Raw genomic sequence first — 19,854 nt, 5'->3', positions numbered from 1 at the left:
AGCTTCCTGCCTTAATGTGTAGACAAGTTGCACACATCAGTTACTGAATCAGAATAGTTTTTGCAAAATGATGACAAATTGACACCCTTACTAAACTTTTTTGACGACACATAGATTGGTCATCTAAGCAAGTCGGGTCGCAGAAGGCAGCCAAGGTTCCCAATTGACTGGTGGAACTGCCACGCAACCTGCATAGAGGGTGGTGTGAAGACTATCAATGCCATTGAGGGATGGCACAACTCCTTCAACAAATCTATCGGTAGACATCATCCAAATCTCTGAACTTTGAAGAAGGAGCTAAGTTTCCAGGAAATGAGAATTGCACAATCTTTTACAGGTTGTCTAAATCCCCGGGTTTCAAAAAGGAGTAAACTAAAGTCAGAAAGACTATTGGAAAAAGTATATCAGGGTCTTATTACAAGTGCGGCGTTGGTAAGACCTCTGCATTGCGCTTGCATTGGCCTGTTCACCGTATTATGACTAAATGTAGTCACTGATGCGGAGAACCACTGTCTGTGCCAGGGAACTGCCTTTCTCTGGTAGTGGTGCAGCATGGGCTCAATGAATTATGCTGAGCAAGACTGGCGCAGTCCTGCTCAGCATATTACGAGTTCCACCACCGCTAGCCATTTTATGGCGGGAGCCCTGCCATGAAAAGGCTGGCGGTGGAGGACTAAAGGGGCCCAACAGGGCCCCATGCTTCCCCTGCCATGGGGATACAGTCAGGGGGCACAACATGTGCCCCGCTGTCTGTATTCCCTCCAGTTCCAGCATGTTATGGACGTCACAGTCCATGCTGTGCTGGAAACTTTTTGCAGTGCCCATTGCTGTGCCCTTTTTCAGGCCACCACTGTGGGAATGGCAAAAAGATCATCTGCCTATACAAGAAAAACTCCTAATCTGGTGTGCGGTCCTTGTGCAGCTTTGGCGGTGTTGTGTCTGCAGAGATCAGGTGCAGCACAGTCAAAGTGGTAATTAAGCCCCAAGACTTTTCTTTAATGGGTGCATCAGACTACCTAGAAAATATTGTCTTTATCTTGCACAACTAAAATCTTCTAAAACTGTTTCCAATCAATCAATAAAGCTTTATTTCGACATGTAGTGTCATAAAAGCGCAAAATACATACAAACAATTGCAAATTCATTTTAAAAACATGTTGTAAGAAAATCCAGTTGGATACTATACAATAAATATCTAAGAACTTATTAAATTTTACAGCTTTGGAAGTTAAAAAGGGTAAAAAGGTTAATTGGAATTAATAGATCGCTGTCTCAATAACCATGCCCAACCGAGAAATTTGGCCACCCCACAGACTATAGTAGTGTTGGAAGAGGTCTTAAGGATTCTCATTGCTTCAGAGTGAACCCTTGTTCCTAGTAATAAACAAACAGGCCTAAGCCATTTCATTCTAGGTAATAAATACGCTGGGCAGGCGAAGAAAAGATGGGAAGTATTTTCCAAAGTGCCAGTACAGAAGGGGCAATCAGGAAGGGTCTTGTGAGGGGGATTCCACCTGCTAGTGAGGTCACGTAATGGGAGTGTCCCAAATCTAAACTGAATAAAAAGAGATCTATCCTTGGGCTTGGTGATAAAATCAAGATAAGGTTCAAAGAGAGGAGTGAGTTTATGTTGGTAAAAAGCCTCTGTCAGCCTTCCAATATTAGGGTCCCTTGATTCCGAGGCATCCACCCAAGCCCAATATGCTCGTTTGGCCTCCTCCTTTGATATTGGCGCCCCCAAGGGCCAGTCAGAAGTAAGGCCACTTGCAGCCAAAATTTTCTTAATATTTGTGAGCCACTCGATTTTATGTGCTCCTTGCATATTCATGACCTCCCTGAGCCCATCTGCATAGTTTGAGAGCTCAGGGGTGCGCCACAGCCGCGCCCAGTATAACAAAGGGCGAAGGATGGCTAAATCTCTAATTGAGCGCCTACCAAAGTCGCTCAGGAGAGGTTTGGTTGGGGTACCCCTAGGGAGAGTTACAAGTTCTCTAAAGAACTTGTTTTCATTAGTCACAAGGGAGTCTACACAACTGAAGCCCCATAATTCCGCGCCATAAAGAGCACTGCCCACCGCCTTTGCGGCATAGATGTTTAATACAGGAGCAATGGGTTTGGAGATAGAAGCACGGAATTCCTTCCCCAGAGCACCAGTTACCCGTTTGTGATTAAGTGCCATTTTATCTATGTGGGGCTGCCATTTGAGTCTGTCCGAGATTCTGATTCCCAAGTAATCAAACTCCCTGACACGCTCCAATGGTTTCCCATCTAGGGTCAGAGTGGAGCTGGAGGATCTGGAGGGATTAAAATAGAGGAGTTTAGTTTTGGTGGTGTTGATGACAAGGCCTCTCTGCTCGCAGAACAAGGAGAAGCGCTGTAACAGCTTCTGTAGTCCTGACGGCGTTTTTGAAATTAAAAGCGTGTCGTCCGCAAAAAGGAGGGCGGGGACTTTGTCACCCGCCAAAGCGGGGACATCCGCGTCAACTTCGAGCAGAAAGGAGACCACACCATTCACAAATAATGTGAAAAGTGTTGGCGCCAGGACACATCCTTGGCGAACCCCTCTATTCACTGGTATTTTGTTGGTTTTCTGACCCTGGGCTCCCCATCGAATACAAGCGAAGTTCTCTTCGTGCATTCGAATGAGAAGTTTCAAAATGTAAGAGGGGATACCCAGCTCCTCCAAGATCAACCACAGACGATCACGAGGGACCAGGTCAAAGGCGGTCTTGAGGTCAATGAACGCAAGGTATAAGGCGCCCTTGCCGATGGTTACCGTCTTCCAGTGAAGAAGCATTAGTCTAAATGCCTGATCAATAGTGCTAGTGCAGGCCCTAAAGCCTGCCTGGAACTTTGATAGGATCCCTTTTTCATCCACCCATGAATGTATCCTCTCAAGGAGAACCCTGCCAACCAATTTCTGGCCAGAGTCAATAAGGCTGATTGGGCGATAATTTGCCGGGTCGCTCCTAGAGCCCTTCTTAAAGATGGGAATTACTTCCGCACCTTTCCAGGACTCTGGCACTGGTGATCCGTTCAATAAGCTGTTAATAAAAATTGTAAAGAACGAGGCCCAACCCTCGGTATTGGCTTTGAAGAGGTCTCCCGGAATGCCATCTGGTCCTGGAGCCTTTGCGGATACAATCCTGCCAATAGCATTTTGGACCTCTTTCTCCTCAATCCTTGGGAAAGGGGAAGGCTCGGGAAATTCAGCTGTGGACCTTGGGCAGGTAGGGGGTTCATCCACAGCCTCCGCCCCTGCATACAAGTTCCTAAAGTGATTGAACCAATCCCTATCCGTAATATGGTTAGGGAGTTGGGCCTGGGCATTATTAGCAGATCTTCTCAGGATAGTCCAGAATAGCTCGCCATTTTTAGCGTGGCTCGCTGATTTTAGTGAAACCCAGCGCTGCTCATCCCAATCTTTTTTAGCAGAAGCGAGTGCATGCTTATAAAGCAGCCTCGCTTGCCTAACCTCACCTCGATTGTTAGATTTAATTGCAGAGATTAAGCTATTTTTCTTGAGTCTGCAATCTTGGTTAAACCACTCATTTTCCGACTTGGCTCTGGGGTTAAATTTTTTTCTGTGGTCAAGGAATAAAGCGCCAATTGCATTCATTGTTTCCTCATAGACTGAGGTATGGCTAGAATTGTCCTTAGGTACTAGAGAAAGCCTAGAGATGTTGTCAACACAGATGGACTCCAACGTGGCAAGTTTTGTGTCACAAAGGACAATTTTAGACCATTTAAGGAATCTGCCACAATTGGAGGGGTAAAGTGTCTTGGACATCATATGCAAACCTGAGTGAGAGGTTGTGCCCTGTCTGTGCCAAATCTCCCGCAAGCTGAGGGACAGAGGGTTGTGGTCACTGTTGATTGATGGTGTTATAATCATGTCAACAACAAATTTCCATCCTTTCCTATCGATCAAAATATAATCGATTCTGCTTTGGCTGCCAACCCTGTTAAAGGTGTTGGCGCCCACTAGATCCGAAGGTGTGCGCCCATTTGTAGCTCTTAAGCCAAATTCTAATGCTAGGGCATTCATTTGAATCACAGCCGGGGACCATCTTTTAACAGGGTTGAGAGAGAGAGAGGGGATGCTCCATCTAGTATCCTCATCTTGCATGCCCAAGATATCTTCAGTGGCAAGCGGTTCAAAAGAACAGTTGAAATCGCCAGCGACAAGAAGGTAAGAGTTAGAAGGGCATGTAGAAAGTATTTCCGAGAGGGCTATGATGGTGGATGACTTGGCTCCCCCTTGGGTACCACGAGAATAAACATTAAAAAGTTCCCAGGTGGTGCAACTCTGGGTACCTTTAATAATAAGTCTCATAATGTCTGGCGAGGAACAGCTATCTATGGTGACCTTCAGGTTAAGATCTGCCCTGATCCAAACCATAAGGCCGCCAGAAGGGCGGCCGCGGCCTGATGCGATGGCTGGTGTAAAGAAACAACAGAACCCTGGCTTATACAGTGGTTCAACGCTCCAGGTTTCCTGGAAAAAACATATGTCATGTTTCTCTATAAATTCATTCCAGTCAGGGAGATCAAGCTTGCTACGTAGACCAGCTACATTCCAGGAGACGATTTTAAGGAGACAAGGAGAGGTCACCCTATGAGTAGGTATGCTTGGGGAATGATTTTGGAAGGGCTCGGAACTAATGGTAGACCTCTTGGATGTTGGCGAAGGAATGGATAGAATCAAGTCCGAGTGGTCGGGAGGTGTGATAGACTCTAGTAAGGAGCAGCCTAAAAAGGGCAGAAGAGTGGCTGGAGTAGGCTCACTTTCCTCCAGTCAATCGACGGCCTCAAGGCAGCTATAACGATTTTCCGTGGGGAAAATGTCTAGGGGCAATGGGGGTGTGGACCAGCTCCCCAATGGAGGACACCTCCCTTTGTTGTGTACTACCGTCCATGGCTCCGTAAAATGCCCAGGAGGGTAAAAATAAGATAAAGGAAGAGCTGAAATGCATGAACTTGAGGTGAAATGACTCCAATTGCAAATGTGCTCAACAGTTTTAGTGTCTTTAAAATTAATTAAAATACAATCCCCCCTGATGTTCTTAGCTAGATGGCCTACCCATGGTGCCCTTCTTACCATGAGAATTTTAGAGCTAATGTGTGAAGGTAGTGGTCTATTCCTGTTGAGCCAATGGACAACCCTGTTCCTTAGGGTTGTAGGGGACTCAACTACATTGTTGGCCAGTTCGGGGACTCCTGCTAAAATGACAATGTAGGGAGCAGTTTCAGGTGGTAGATTGGGGATATTAGCCCTGATGGGGGACCCAAGTGGCAATGACCTAACAACATCTTGTGATTGGATTGTGCTGGGCGGGATGAATTTCCTGGAGTTAGGGGCTAGATTAGATGTTTTGGTTACTATTGTAGGTTGACTATCGGAGTCGGCTGAGGGCAAAGCTTTGGGGGCTGGGGCCAGCGGGGCTTTCTTTGCTCTAGGATTAGCCAATGTACTTGGGGCCTCTGGGAGATGAGTGGTGTTTAACACAGTGGACCGGCCCCCCAGGCTATGTTCAATCCTGGCTAAATACTGTTCGATTTTAAATAATCTGTCCTCCACGGGACGAAGGGAGGACCCAATAACGTTCCGTATGTCAAGTGTACACGTTGGTTCTAAGGTCCCCCCCTGACCCACTTCACTGTGCCCCGCTCCCTCATCCTGGCTCATTATCCTAATTGGTGATGGTGGGTTGGCTTGGGGCACAGGATTATCCGAAAAAGTCACCTGCAAAGAGTGCTCAGGAACATCCAGGGTTTGATTCAAATTCCCAGATTGATTTAATGTTTTATGTTTGCTTTTGGTGTTTTTGCCCTTTCTGCCAGTATTCAGTGGACGCCTTTGCTTAGTTTTAGGAATGGCCCCAGGATTACGCTCTCTAAGCTGTCTGGTGGTACACTCCGGGGCTATACTAGAGGCAACTGGCAGTGGGCAAGGGGATAATAGCAAAGAATCAAAGGCCAAAGACTGGTCCTCCCCCGGAACAGCAGCAACCGTTCCACTTGCTGGCAAGTCCCGAGCCAATGAGTCCACATCAGAGCCAGTGGCGCTTGTGGAGGATAAAGGTGGTCGTGCTGGGGATCGTGCATTGACAAGATATCCCAAAGAGGACCTCCTGGCTACTGCGAGGTCCTGAGAAACACGTCGCTCCAGAAGCAGTATTTCTTGGTCAATAACACTGTTGACCTTCGTGACAAATTGGTCCATTGTCCCTGAAAAGTGTGCATTGGTCGCCCTAGCTTTACCATCCTTGGGTGGCATAGTAATAACTAAAAAAATAAGAGCTGAAGGCTAGCCTAGCACAACAAAAGCGGTAACAATGATTATAAAAAGAGCAGCTACATGAAGCGCCACTATGTGCGATTGAACCGATATTACAATAGAGCGACAATACCTTGGGTGGCGTATAGGATGCGTTGGAGGGGTTGCCCAGTCCGTTCCAGGCAGTGACGGGCAAGGACGGGCCCGCCCTTGGCCCGGGCTTCGCCCGGGCGCGGCCCGCGCGCGTCCCGCGCTGCGGTGGTGCTGGGGGCCTGAAGTAGGGCCCGGGCGCTGCAAGATGACAAGTGCAGTGCGCGCCGGGTGCTGAGGCCGCTGGGTAGTGTAGTCTTAGCCCGAGCCGTTCCCCTCACGGCGTGGATACAGGCAATGACCGAGGCGGGGGTATCAGGGCTTAGTAACCCCCACAGAAGAGCCGTTCCCCTCACGGCTGGCTCGGATGGAGCAGAACAGGAACAACCAGGTAAGCGCGCGTCCCGCGCTGCGGTGGTGCTGGGGGCCTGAAGTAGGGCCCGGGCGCTGCAAGATGACGTGTGCAGTGCGCGCCGGGCGCTAAGGCCGCTGGGTAGTGTAGTCTTAGCCCGAGCCGTTCCCCTCACGGCGTGGATACAGGCAATGACCGAGGCGGGGGTATCAGGGCTTAGTAACCCCCACAGAAGAGCCGTTCCCCTCACGGCTGGCTCGGATGGAGCAGAACAGGAACAACCAGGTAAGCGCGCGTCCCGCGCTGCGGTGGTGCTGGGGGCCTGAAGTAGGGCCCGGGCGCTGCAAGATGACGTGTGCAGTGCGCGCCGGGCGCTAAGGCCGCTGGGTAGTGTAGTCTTAGCCCGAGCCGTTCCCCTCACGGCGTGGATACAGGCAATGACCGAGGCGGGGGTATCAGGGCTTAGCAACCCCCACAGAAGAGCCGTTCCCCTCACGGCTGGCTCGGATGGAGCAGAACAAGAACAACCAGGTAAGCGCGCGTCCCGCGCTGCGGTGGTGCTGGGGGCCTGAAGTAGGGCCCGGGCGCTGCAAGATGACGTGTGCAGTGCGCGCCGGGCGCTAAGGCCGCTGGGTAGTGTAGTCTTAGCCCGAGCCGTTCCCCTCACGGCGTGGATACAGGCAATGACCGAGGCGGGGGTATCAGGGCTTAGTAACCCCCACAGAAGAGCCGTTCCCCTCACGGCTGGCTCGGATGGAGCAGAACAGGAACAACCAGGTAAGCGCGCGTCCCGCGCTGCGGTGGTGCTGGGGGCCTGAAGTAGGGCCCGGGCGCTGCAAGATGACGTGTGCAGTGCGCGCCGGGCGCTAAGGCCGCTGGGTAGTGTAGTCTTAGCCCGAGCCATTCCCCTCACGGCGTGGATACAGGTAATGACCGAGGCGGGGGTATCAGGGCTTAGTAACCCCCACAGAAGAGCCGTTCCCCTCACGGCTGGCTCGGATGGAGCAGAACAGGAACAACCAGGTAAGCGCGCGTCCCGCGCTGCGGTGGTGCTGGGGGCCTGAAGTAGGGCCCGGGCGCTGCAAGATGACGTGTGCAGTGCGTGCCGGGCGCTAAGGCCGCTGGGTAGTGTAGTCTTAGCCCGAGCCGTTCCCCTCACAGCGTGGATACAGGCAATGACCGAGGCGGGGGTATCAGGGCTTAGTAACCCCCACAGAAGGAGCAGAACAGGAACAACCAGGTACTTTACTTTTATTTTACAAACCTTTAACTTAATTTCCATTTTATCTAAACACTCTTTTCTTCAAAAATGTTATGAAAAAAATTCTTCTTATCTGATGATGACTTCCTTTTTCAATGTTTAGCAACGTTTTAAGTCCATGAGTCATCAAGAGTATTTCATGTCCTAAATATCTAAATGTAACTACCACTTCAAAATGCAAAACCTCTGCAGCGAATTGTTATTAAAAAAAAGGAAATCATCCAGAAAAAGAATGGGTCATCTAAAAATTGATTTCCGAATCTTTATACAAGTAAAACTCTTTCCCATCTACATGTGGAAATCCATTTAAAATTTAAATAAGCCTTTTTCACAAAATAATCTATGGTTGTCGATCAAGTGTCCCATATTGAGAAAAAATGCAAATAGGTTTTCTTCACTTAAAAAGCGAAATCCTCACTTAATGAACAAATTACAAACATCCTGTTTTCACCTGCTCTGGCCTGAGTCCACTAAGTATGTGATGTTTCTGCCAAATTAAAAAACATGGCATAAAAAAAATCAAAGCATGTTTCTTGTCAATTGCTTTTTAGAAATTACTCACTTATGTGTTTTCTGACATTTTTAAACATTTATTTCAGAAAAAACAACAATCATGATAGGTCATACTACTGCAACCTGTATGGGAAAATGGGAATGGAATTGTAATAAATATTCAAAAATTACATCATTGAACAACCTTACTATTAAATACCTCCCTCCTTGTATCCTTGTATGTAGTCAACTATATATATCTAAAAAGTAAATAAACTTTGTCTCACCTGACTGCAGCTCTCCCTTCCATCCGAACTCCAGCGCTAGGCTCAAAATCAATGGGACATCATTGGAATGTTTTTTTTAATTTATTTTTTATAGTTATTTCTCATATTGCATATTTGTAATAATTAAAAAATTGTGAATACAATTATACTATATTTTTTAATGTTTTTGAAAAATTGTTTAATAAACGTTTCTAATAAAAATGATGTTGCGTTTCTTTTTTATTTATTATGTTATAATTGTTTATACATTTATTTGTTTTATGATAATTATGCGATTTATAATTTAAAAAGAAACCACTTCCACCTTATTAATATTTTAGTTTAATAATTTTGAAGTATTTTATTTTAATTAAAATTCTTACTCAGGCATTAATATTAATGCCTGAGTAGTAATGCAATCCTCCATCCTATACCTCTATGTCGCTTACATCCTGTCCCTACCATACATTGCTTTAATTTGTAACTGCATGAGAGGCACATGTATTTTTTTGACTAATGTACAATAAATCAATACCTAAGCATTAAAAATGAATACATGTGTATTAATACACCACACCCACCCTAAACCCATATATATTCCTTACATCCAGTCCCTGAAATCAATCATCTTAGACTTATAACCACATAAAAAATAAATGTACTTAATTTAAAAATGTAGAATTAAATAATACTCAAGCAGTATTAAAACATACCTGAGTATTAACATGTTTCTCCACCCTATACCCCTACATCCCTTCTATCCTTTTACTCAAATCATTGATATTAGTTATTTAAGCTCATAAGTAGTATTTTTTCTAATTTCTACTATTGTATGTTACATTAAGACTCCTATATTAAAAAAAGACATTAGTATTAATACACTCCCACGCCCTATAATCCTATATGCATTACATCCGACCTCAAAAATTCAATTTTCAAATTTATAAAACATTTAATACGTTTTTTAATTCATATTAATATTAAGGAATGCTTTAAAAGTCAAGCATTAAAATAATACATCAGTATTAATACACTTTTCGCCCTTAAACTCCTATATACCACACATCAAAGACCTCTTTTTGCTTAATTAAGAATACATTAATATTAATTATCATTACTGTGTTATAATTATTATTATTAGTAGTAGTATTATTATTGTTATGTTATGTTAATCTTTATTTGTATAGCGCAAGGTTGGTTTCTTGGCGCTGCTCTGAAGGTGTTAGACTAGATGTTACTAGTATGCCTGTTTAAATAGCCAAGTTTTTAGCAATTTGCGGAAGCTCATGAGGTTTGTGCAGGATCTGATCTCAAGTGGCAGAGAGTTCCAGAGTTTGGGGCCTAGGGTGGCGAACCTTGTCCCCCCAGCGCGTTTTAGCCTGAAAGATGGAGTGCTCAGGAGGTGCATGTGGGCAGATCGTAGGTTACGGGTAGGAGTATATCTGTTGATCAAACTGTTGATGAATTTTGAGCTTTTACTATTCAGGGATTTGAAGATGATGCATCCTACCTTAAAGGCGCATCTCTGGGGTATTGGAAGCCAATGTAGTCTTTTAAGAAGAGGAGTGATATGTTGACGCCTGTTTTCTTGAAAGATCAGTCTGGGTGCCTGGTTTTGAACCGTTTGAAGGTGGAGGGTGAGGTAGGCCGGGATGGCAAGGTAAAGAGAGTTGGCATAATCGATGTGGGATATCACCATAGTGAGAACTGCCTGTGTTTTTGCTTCCTGAGTGAGGAACCTACTGATTTTTCTTATTTTCCTTAGTTGAAAGCAATATGTTGAGATCTCGGACCCAATTTGGTTTTTCATGGTGAGGTCTTTATTGATTATGACACCCAAGTTTTTTGCAGATGAAGAGGGGACGGGGGGCTGTCCCAGTTCTTTAGGCCAGAAGAGGGAACTCCAGGGGTTCAATGAGCCTCCTGTGAGGATCACTTCTGTTTTGTCTGGATTTAACTTGAGGTGGTTGCTGTTCATCCAGTCGCGGATGGACAGCATTGTTCTCTGGAATTTGAGGACGGTGGTAGGGAAGTCATTAATCGGCCGTATCAGTTGAAAATCATCTGCATAATTGAAGGTCTGGACTTTCCTTTCTTTTAGTACGTGGGTCAGGGGGAGGAGGTATAAATTAAATAAATGCAGGGAGAGGGAGGAGCCCTGGGGAACACCACAAGTGTTCTTAATCTTGGGGGTTGTGAAGTTTCCCAGGCGGACTGCTTGATAACGGTTTGTAAGAAAAGAGTTTATCCATTCAAAAACCGATCCTTGGATTCCTGCGTCCCTGACACGGACGACCAGGATGTTGTGGTTGACCGTGTCAAAGGCGGCAGAAAGATCCAGCAGCACCAGGGCTTGGGGGGAACCTCCGTATGCTTTCTCTCGCAGAGAGTCCAGGACTGACAATACCACTGATTCTGTGGAGTGAGTTGGGCAGAACCCTGCTTGATGAGGGTTCAGGTAGTCTGACTGCTCCAGAAAGGCTTTTGGCTACGTGGGCTTCCAGTAGGTTGGCCGTGTAGGGAAGCAGTGAAATAGGTCAGTAGTTGGTGAGAGTTCCGGGATCTGCTCCTGGCTTCTTCAGGAGTGGGATGACAAACGCCTCTTTGAAGGCATCAGGTACGTGTCCCTGGGATAGCGATTTGTTTAAGAGGGCAATGGCTGGCTCCTGGCAGGCCGTGAAGGCTTCTTTCAAGATCCATGGGGGACAGCAGTCCCTAGGAGAGCCAGTATATCTGAAAAAACTTCTTGGCTTATAATTGGGATTTGTTCTAGCCTTTGTGTGTTTTTTGGTTTGTTTTGACAATTGGGCTTTGTGCAAGTGGGGATGCTTGCTTTAATAATTTTGATTTTGTCAATGAAGAAGTTATTCAGGGAGTCGCAGAAAGGATTGCGAAGGTGTGGTTTTTAAGGTCACTCGGTCAGGGTTTGATAGGTTATTAATTATTGAGAAAATTTCCTTTGATTGATTTTTGGAGGTGATGATTTTGAGTGAGAAGTGTTCTGCCTTTGTGGTCATAATCTTTTTTTTATAAGTTCTTAGGGCTATTAGAAAAACGCTTTTGTCGTCGGGTGAGTGTTTGCTTCTCCATTTCCTTTCCGCTTGGCACAGAGCAAGTTTTAACTTTTTTAGATCGTCGGAAAACCATTTCTGGGCTTCGTGTAACTTCCTAAGTGGGGCATGTTTATTGCTGGCTGTCAAGAGCCATTCCAACAGGTTTTCCTCACTCTTATCTATAGAGGAGTGGCTAATAGGAATTGTATTGGCCAGGGTTTCGAGGAATTGGGCTTTGTCGATGGTGTTCCAGCTCCTAAAGTATCCAGGTTCAGGTAGGGGTATTTTAGGTTTAGTAAGGTTGTTTATGGAAAATGTTATGAGATAGTGATTTGACCAGATACAAGGGTTGACATCTGGGTTTGTTATGGTCAGGTTTGTGGACAATAACTGGTCTAATGTATGTCCTTTAATGTGAGTGGCGGAAGTGATATGCTGACAGGGGTTTACGTGTAAGTAGATCAGTTAGTTCTGCTGAGTGAGGTCCACCTGCTGGGTTGTTAGCCCAGTAATTAAGATCACCAATCATTAGTATTTTTGCGTGGTTCGTTGTGATATGTGTCATCTGTTCACTCAAAAGCTGTAGGAACAGTGGCATGCTCTATGGTGGTCTGTAGAGTATGACACAGACTACCGGGTGGGAATCGGATTCTAGTTTAATCACTAAATTGTCTACTTGTGGTAGGTTGAGGGGAGTAAGTGCTGAGAATTTTAAATCTTGATGTATTATAGCTGCCACTCCCCCTCCTGTTTTTCCCTGATGGCGGTTAGCTTGCAGTATGTAGTTGTCGACGGGTAGAGCTGCTAGGATATCAGGGGAGGAGTCCTGTGTTAACCAGGTTTTTGTTAACAGTAGGATATCTGGTTTTTCGGTCGCCAGTAGATTATATATTTCAAGTTGGTGTTTGACCATGGAGCGGGTATTTAGATAGATAATTGTTAGGGTTTGTTCCCTGTTTGTGGCCTTTATATTTGGTCTCTTAATCGGGTGTGTGAGATCACAGAGTTCGGGAAATGAGGATCTCTATGTTAGACAGACAGCACTCATCGATTGCTAGTTCGTTGGAGTGGTGTGATTTTAGTTTGGCCGTGGAGTAGATAGTGTTTTGAGCATATTGGCTTTCCACCAGGAAGCTAGTGAGCCGGTGTGACAGCGGGTATCGGCGCGGTGAGTGCGATTCAATATTAAAAAGATCTAAGTGCATCAAAGTAGTTAGAGTCTTTCAGATTCAAATAGCAACACAATTTAAAAAAGAACAGGGCGGTAGTAGCGCTCGCGCTTGAAGCAGGCAATGGCACCTTCAAAGTGGTTGCACCCGCGCTGCTGGCAGCATTTGTATCCCTAGTCAGCCTTAGCCCCTCCCACTCTTCGCTAATTGGCGCTCGTGGCGTTTCCACCAGGAAGCGAGTGAGCCGGTGTGACAGCGGGTATCAGCGCGGTGAGTGCGATTCAATTTTAAAAAGATCTAGGTGCATCAAAGTAGTTAGTGACTTTCAGATTCAAATAGCAACACAATTTTAAAAAGAACAGGGCGGTAGTAGCGCTCGCGCTTGAAACATGCAATGGAACCTTTTAATTACAATAATAATAATAATCATTATTAATATTACTTAATATTAAAATGTAGGTGCAAAATTAATCATCAACTATATGAAAAAAATACTTCAGTATTAATACAGTTTCCCTCCTAAAGCTCTATATACCAAACATCCCAGAAATCTGTATTACTTTTTTATTATTGTGCCATATAATACACATCAATGATCAGGTATTAAAATGCCCCCCTCCTAGTTTTACACCTATTAAATCCCCCCAAAATAGGCACCACAATACTTACTTAGTTACCAATAAACAGCCATCTTTCAAAGGGATGGTCCTTTATCGACCACCTTGCCCTAGGAATATTTTTCCGCAAGAGAAAGCCATGCTTTTGGTGAAATTACTTTTATATATACAATCTGATCTTTTCATCAATGCTCTGTCTAGCACATAATTTCTTTCTGTTTTGAATGAAAATACATATAACTTAAATTCTGAGTGCTCCATCAGTAGCACACGTGTTGAATTCTTGGACACTCAGTTAATAGTTGAAGGGAATAAATTGACATCTAAATTGCATTGGAAAAGCACTGTGGGCAATACTCTTTTACATTCCCAGAGTAGCCACTTACGAAATCTCACAAACAGTATCCTCTATGAGGAGTTCCTATGGGCTTGTAGGAGCTGTAGTTCAGCAATGGCTTTTCAAGAAGAAAGCAGGGTGATGACTAAGCAATTTAAATAAAGAGGGTACAAGGAATCTGTCCTCAGTAGTGCTTTGGTGAAAGCACAGGGTGTCAGCAGAGAAGTGTTGGCTCCTAATGCTAAAGACAAACAAATAATGGATGCAATGTGGAACAAATCAAACATTCACCCCCGTTCAAGAGACCTGGGTTAAATCCATTGTTCTTTTGCTCACCATATCACTCCAGTTTAGATCCAGCCTTATGCAAATCAGTCTTGACCCTGCTCCTCATGAGAACAGTCCAACCTGAACTGCCAAACCAAGTTCTCCCTGGACCAAAACAAGCATCCTGAAGCTAGGCCTTTGTTTGAGAATACACCCACTATGAGATTGATCACAGCATACAACAACAAAGCTCAGGAAGTGAGGAAAGGTTTGAGCAAACATTGGGATATTCTTAGAACAGAAAACACTTTGAATGATATAGTTGAAGATCACCCTCAGATCACTTTTAAGAAGGGCACCTCTTTAAGTGAAAAACTCTGTAAGAATGAGGTGATAGATAACCATAATTCCAATCAGCCCACAGTGAAGGGCTTTTTTGTGTGCACTGCTTGCAAGGCATGTAGGTATAGTTCCAATATGAAAAGTCTTCTCCCCAAAACCAACACATATAGGGCTATAGACAAACATCTGACATGCTTGTCTGACTTCTGTGTGTATATACTGATGTGCCCATGTGATAAATTATATGTGGGAGCATTGTGCTTCCAGTAAAGAAAAGTATGTACAGAATGAAGATATAAAATACCCTGTAGCATGACACTTCAAAGCAAAATATGACAGCAACATAAATGTGCTTTCTTTTTATTCCATTGATAAAGTAAGAATACCCAAATCTAACAGGGGTTGGGGACAGAATTTGCCGTTGTACCAACTGGATTCAAAGTAAATTTTGGAACTAGATACTAAGGTCCCAATGGGTCTGAACTCTGATGAGGACATGTATTCACATATGGGTGAATGATCTTTTTCATGTTTTCCTAAAGTGAACCTAGATGTGTTAACATTTTGCCTTTCTAAAAAAAACCTTTCTTTTTAACTCCAGTTGTCTCTAATGATGTTTTTTTAGGAAATGTACAATGTACATTGAATTTATAGGTTTGTTTTGTTTTGTCTTTATTTGCACACAGGGTAGTCCCTCTTTCTGAAGTCAATGGTCTGGGTGCCTATAAAGTACACAATGAGCAACTATGGCCTGGGGATCTCATTTAACTCTCTTTATCTGGAGGCTGAAGAACTGAAGACCGACAGTATGAAAATATAATTTTTCAACTCTCTTATTTTCTTTTAAAGACCTTGTATGTATTGAGTTTTCTTCTATTCTCTATTCTTCACTATACGCTTCTTTGCATCTGGAGATCTGTGGGAATGCTGGGTGCTAGTAAATTTGTGTCAGCCCGGGGATTCCACAACTTTCCCACACAAATATGTGTGGAAAAATGTATTTTTTCAGCTAAATTTGAGGTTTGCTGGGGATTCTGGGTAAGAATCTACGTAAGCCATACCTCCCTGGAATTCTCTGGGTGTGTAGTTTTCAGAAATGTGTGGGTTTGGTAGGTTTCCCTGGCTGGCCACTGAGCATGGGGCCAAAAACCCAGGTGACCCCCCCCCCCTTGCAAAACTAGGTTGTTTTTGTGATAGGCAATTTTGATTTCTCCTGAATACGTTTTGGGCCCTTGGCTGTCGTGGGTACTTGGGCATCCCACATGAGTGAGGCACCATTTCTATCAGGAGACCTGGGGGAATGCTGGGTGGTAGGAAATTTGTGTTAGCCTGGTGATCCCACAACTTTCCCACACACAAATGTGTGGATAAAGAGTTTTTTTCAACTAAATTTGAGCATTTCAGGGCATGTTGAATAAAAAAAACATTGAGAGCCATGCAAGTCATTCACCCTTGTACTTCCCCCTTTGTCTACTACTCAAAACTGTGAAGGTTTGCCTAGGTGACGGCTGAGCTAGGGCACAAAGTTCCATGCTACCCATATTGACAAAAAATAAATCTTACAAAGGGCCATTACACCGCCACAAATATAAATCTAACACAAATTTGATAAAGCTAATCCACCACTGTATATAAATTTATAAATATTCGAGCCCAGCCTTCTGAAGGGGAGCCATAAAGCCACTGCACGGCACCAACCACTTTATGGTCCATTTACATGCCATTCACACACCACACACAATACTTCCATACCGCCAGCCACAGGCCCAAACAACCAGATCACTTGCACTCACACAAACATACCGCCACCATGCAAGGTCCCATCACATTCATATGCCAAAAGACATAATGAGTTTGACTACATTTTACCACCTGTCAAGTCTCCCCCTCCTTCTTCCTGAACGTTACCAAACGCATGCCGACTGAGCCTTTACTAATGGCTTCCATGACAGCCACATAAGGCTCAGGAAGACATGTCTTCCATGCGCCTTTAGCGCACTCACTATGCTAAATCCAACTCCTTCCAGTTTGTGGATGCAAGTTGGGGGGTGTCTGAGTATCCTTGTAGGACATATCTCAAACTGAGCGAGCATATCTCCCTTTGAAACTAAGGCAAACATGCTGGAGCTTTTCAAAAGATAACATCATAAACTATGAAGAATGGATGAATGTGAAACACGGGTAGTCCGTGACAACGTAGCATATGTCCAATCCAACGTTATGTCACTGTGCAGTGATTGTAATGCACTCATCATTCAGCAAACTGACCATCTACTAAGTTCTAACGGAGGATGAACATGGCAAGCAGCATTGACCCATAAGTACTATAATAAATTCAGTGCAAGTGTGGCAGCAATGGATTTGAATCCATGGGTGAAGATGAAGTTATGATGTGTATCTATACTACCTTTACTATATGCCTTCTACCTTTGCAATATTCCTCGGAAAGTGCACCTACCATAAGATTTTCTAACCCGTTTGAGTGTCTGTCCTCATCAGAGTCCTAACTAATCCTGTCTAATTGTCAAGAGACCCTATACTAATGCCTTCCATCTCTAGCTACTTGAAGCATGAGAAAACATTACACGTACTATCAATGCTCTCACTGTGCTAAATCCAACTCCTTCCAGTTTGTGGATGCAAGTTTGGGGGTGCCCCAGTATGCCGCAAAGCCATTCCTCGAGCTGAGCAAGCATATCTACCTTTGAAACTAAGGCAAACATGCTGGAAATTTTCAAAAGCTTTCTAAAGCGAACACCATAAACTATGAAGAATGGTTGAATGTGAAACACGGGTACTGCGTGACAACGTGGCGTATGTTCTGTCCACCAGTATGTGCAGCGTGGGGACTATAATGCACTTGTCAATTGGAGAACAGCACAACTGCCACATTCTCAAAGCAGATAAAGTTGTTGTCCATGATTTCCTGAAGTAGAGGAAGAAATGTTCTGCAGCTGCTTGCGAAGTGAAGGAGTGGCCCACAGACAGTAGGTATCCATTCACACCAATTGAAAGGTTTACCTATTGGCAGCTCCACCTCAGTCAATTTCCCAGTATTTTTCTTTGGTGTGATACAACATAAAGCAAGTAGGAAAACAGAAGGCAGGCTTACTTGGGCACTGGGGACAGTAAACACAAGTCTCCTGCCTCTTTCCCTGCACCGAGCACACTTTACAACGACGACATGGTCGCTCCTTTTTGGGTGTTGCAGGAATTTTATCAGCAAAGTGGCGCTCCTGCAGCCTTGCCACTTCTTCCAGAACACATGAAGTGGAGGCTGCTGCTTCTGTAGCAGTGAGACTTTCAATCACAGACAACTGAAAGTCAAGGAAAGTCATGAGTCTTCCTGTGGTGGTCTGATGATAAACAACATACGCATTGTATGTTGCCATCTGGATCAGGTGAGTAAACAGTTTCTTATACCAAGTGCAAGTTTTACTACTCGCATTGTATGTAAATGTAAATGTTGTAGACTTGTAAAGCGCACAGCTGCCCCAGCAATGGGGCGTCCCGGCGCTGTAGACCACTGGGGAACCCGTCCAGGCTATCCCTGTGAGATGGTCCCTTTCTGGGTATCTCCAAGGTGAAACCAGGCATCCCCAGCGTCTGTGGGGGGCTGTTGTAGAGATGAGGCAAGCTTAATGCCCAGAATTGCCGAGTGTGTTCCTGGTTAGAGTAGGTACCGAGGCGAGGATTATCGAGTCCGTTTTGACCCTGGTCCACGACCCTGCCGCGTCGGGAATTGAACCCTGGTCTCTGGCCGATTCTCTGCTTACGGGTCTGCCGCCTCTAACCAGTGAGCCACACCTCTCCACTAGTATACAGGAGGGCTTGTGGACTTTGGCAATCTGACCCCTAACCGTGACTGGGGAAGTGCTCTCAGCATGAATTGTAGTGAGCACATATACGTCACGCCTATCTGAGAACTTGACTGTGAGCAGTTCGTTTGAACGCAGCACAGTGCTCTGGGATTTCTGGAGCTTCTTGCAAACAAGCTCCTGCGGGAATCCTTTGCGGCGACAACAAATCGTACCGCAAGACACTGTGCCAGCTTTGTAGAGCTCACTGAACAGCTCAACTCCTCTATAGAAATTGTCCACATAAAGATTATAACCTTTGTGAAGAAGTGGCTGGACAAGCTCCCATATGATCTTTCCTGTGACCCCTAGCGTGGGGGGGCAACCTACAGGGTTAAGAGTTGTGTCCTTCCCTGTATACACTCTCAAGCTGTACACATAGCCCGTCGAGCACTCACACAGCATGTACAGCTTGATGGCACAGTGAGCGTGTTTGCCCACAATGTACTGCCTAAACAGCAGCCGCCCTTTGTACAAGATCAAGGACTCATCAATGGCTATATTCTTTCCAGGAGTATAAACCTCTGGAAACCTGGCAGACAAATGTTCCATGAAGGCCTGAATTTTGAACAAACTGTCATGGTCTGGATGGTCCCAGGGCAATGCAGCAGAGTTGTCATTGAAATGCAGCATGCGCTGCAATAGCAAAAACGATCTCTGCTCATGTATGGTGCGAAGATGGGGGTTAACCAAACCGTGCGAGTAGACCAGTAGGATAGCAAGGTTGGTTTATGCACTACCCCTATTTTAAGCGTGAGGCCCACAAATATCTTCAACTCGCCCTAGAATGAGGCCCCAGAGTGCCTCCTTGCTCCCTCAGAAATTGTTCAGCACGCAAATTTGTTTGCTCCACAATTTTGTCAAAGAAGTCAGCATCCAAAAAGAGATGGACGTAGTCAATTGGCAAAAAATTTTGCTTATCGACTTTACATCCAGCGTCACCAGTGAAAGGCGGAATTTGGGGCTGAACTAAATTGGGAGGCTGCCAAGACAGCACTCCGCAGGTGCTTGCGGCCGCACGTGCCTGTGCTCTGGGTTCCTCTAACCTGCTACTGGTGTCCTGCTGCACAGACTGTGCTGGCAAAGGGACAGCATGACTGACATCATCTCCTTCAGAATCGCTGGAAGATGAGTCATCGGATGGAACTGCGCCAACTGAAAAATCACTCCCAGATTCGGCTCCGTTGTCCTCTCCCTCAGATGCTGTCTCAGTATCTGCTGTCTCAGTCTCTGATCCTGCCTCAGAGCTGGACTCCAGAACCAGACTTAGGGCCTGGGCAGCATTCATCCAACGATAGTCATTTGAGATGTCATCAGTGATGTCATCAGTGATGTCACTGACCATGTCATGAGTGATGTATTGCAGGGGTGCGAGTTATAGTTAGCTGAACTAACTATAACGGGGGCATTTCTATGGTTTTGTACGAGTGAAATGTCCAACTAACTATAACTTTCCCTAAAACTTATGTTT

General features: G+C 45.0%; 1 long non-coding RNA gene across 1 annotated transcript in view; it reads left to right on the top strand.

The window, feature by feature from the left end:
• Positions 1-15,332, top strand: part of LOC146856972 (uncharacterized) — a 279,388-nt gene extending 264,056 nt beyond the window's left edge. The window contains exon 7 of the long non-coding RNA XR_014979837.1: positions 15,213-15,332. This is a non-coding gene — a long non-coding RNA (uncharacterized LOC146856972). The remainder of the gene's footprint in view (positions 1-15,212) is intronic.
• Positions 15,333-19,854: the final 4,522 nt, after the last annotated feature.

The sequence above is a fragment of the Triturus cristatus genome, chromosome 3_2 (assembly GCF_964204655.1).
Source record: "Triturus cristatus chromosome 3_2, aTriCri1.1, whole genome shotgun sequence".
NCBI lineage: Eukaryota > Metazoa > Chordata > Amphibia > Caudata > Salamandridae > Triturus > Triturus cristatus.
Note: the sequence above shows the minus strand (reverse complement) of the source record. Positions and strands in the feature narration are given on the sequence as shown.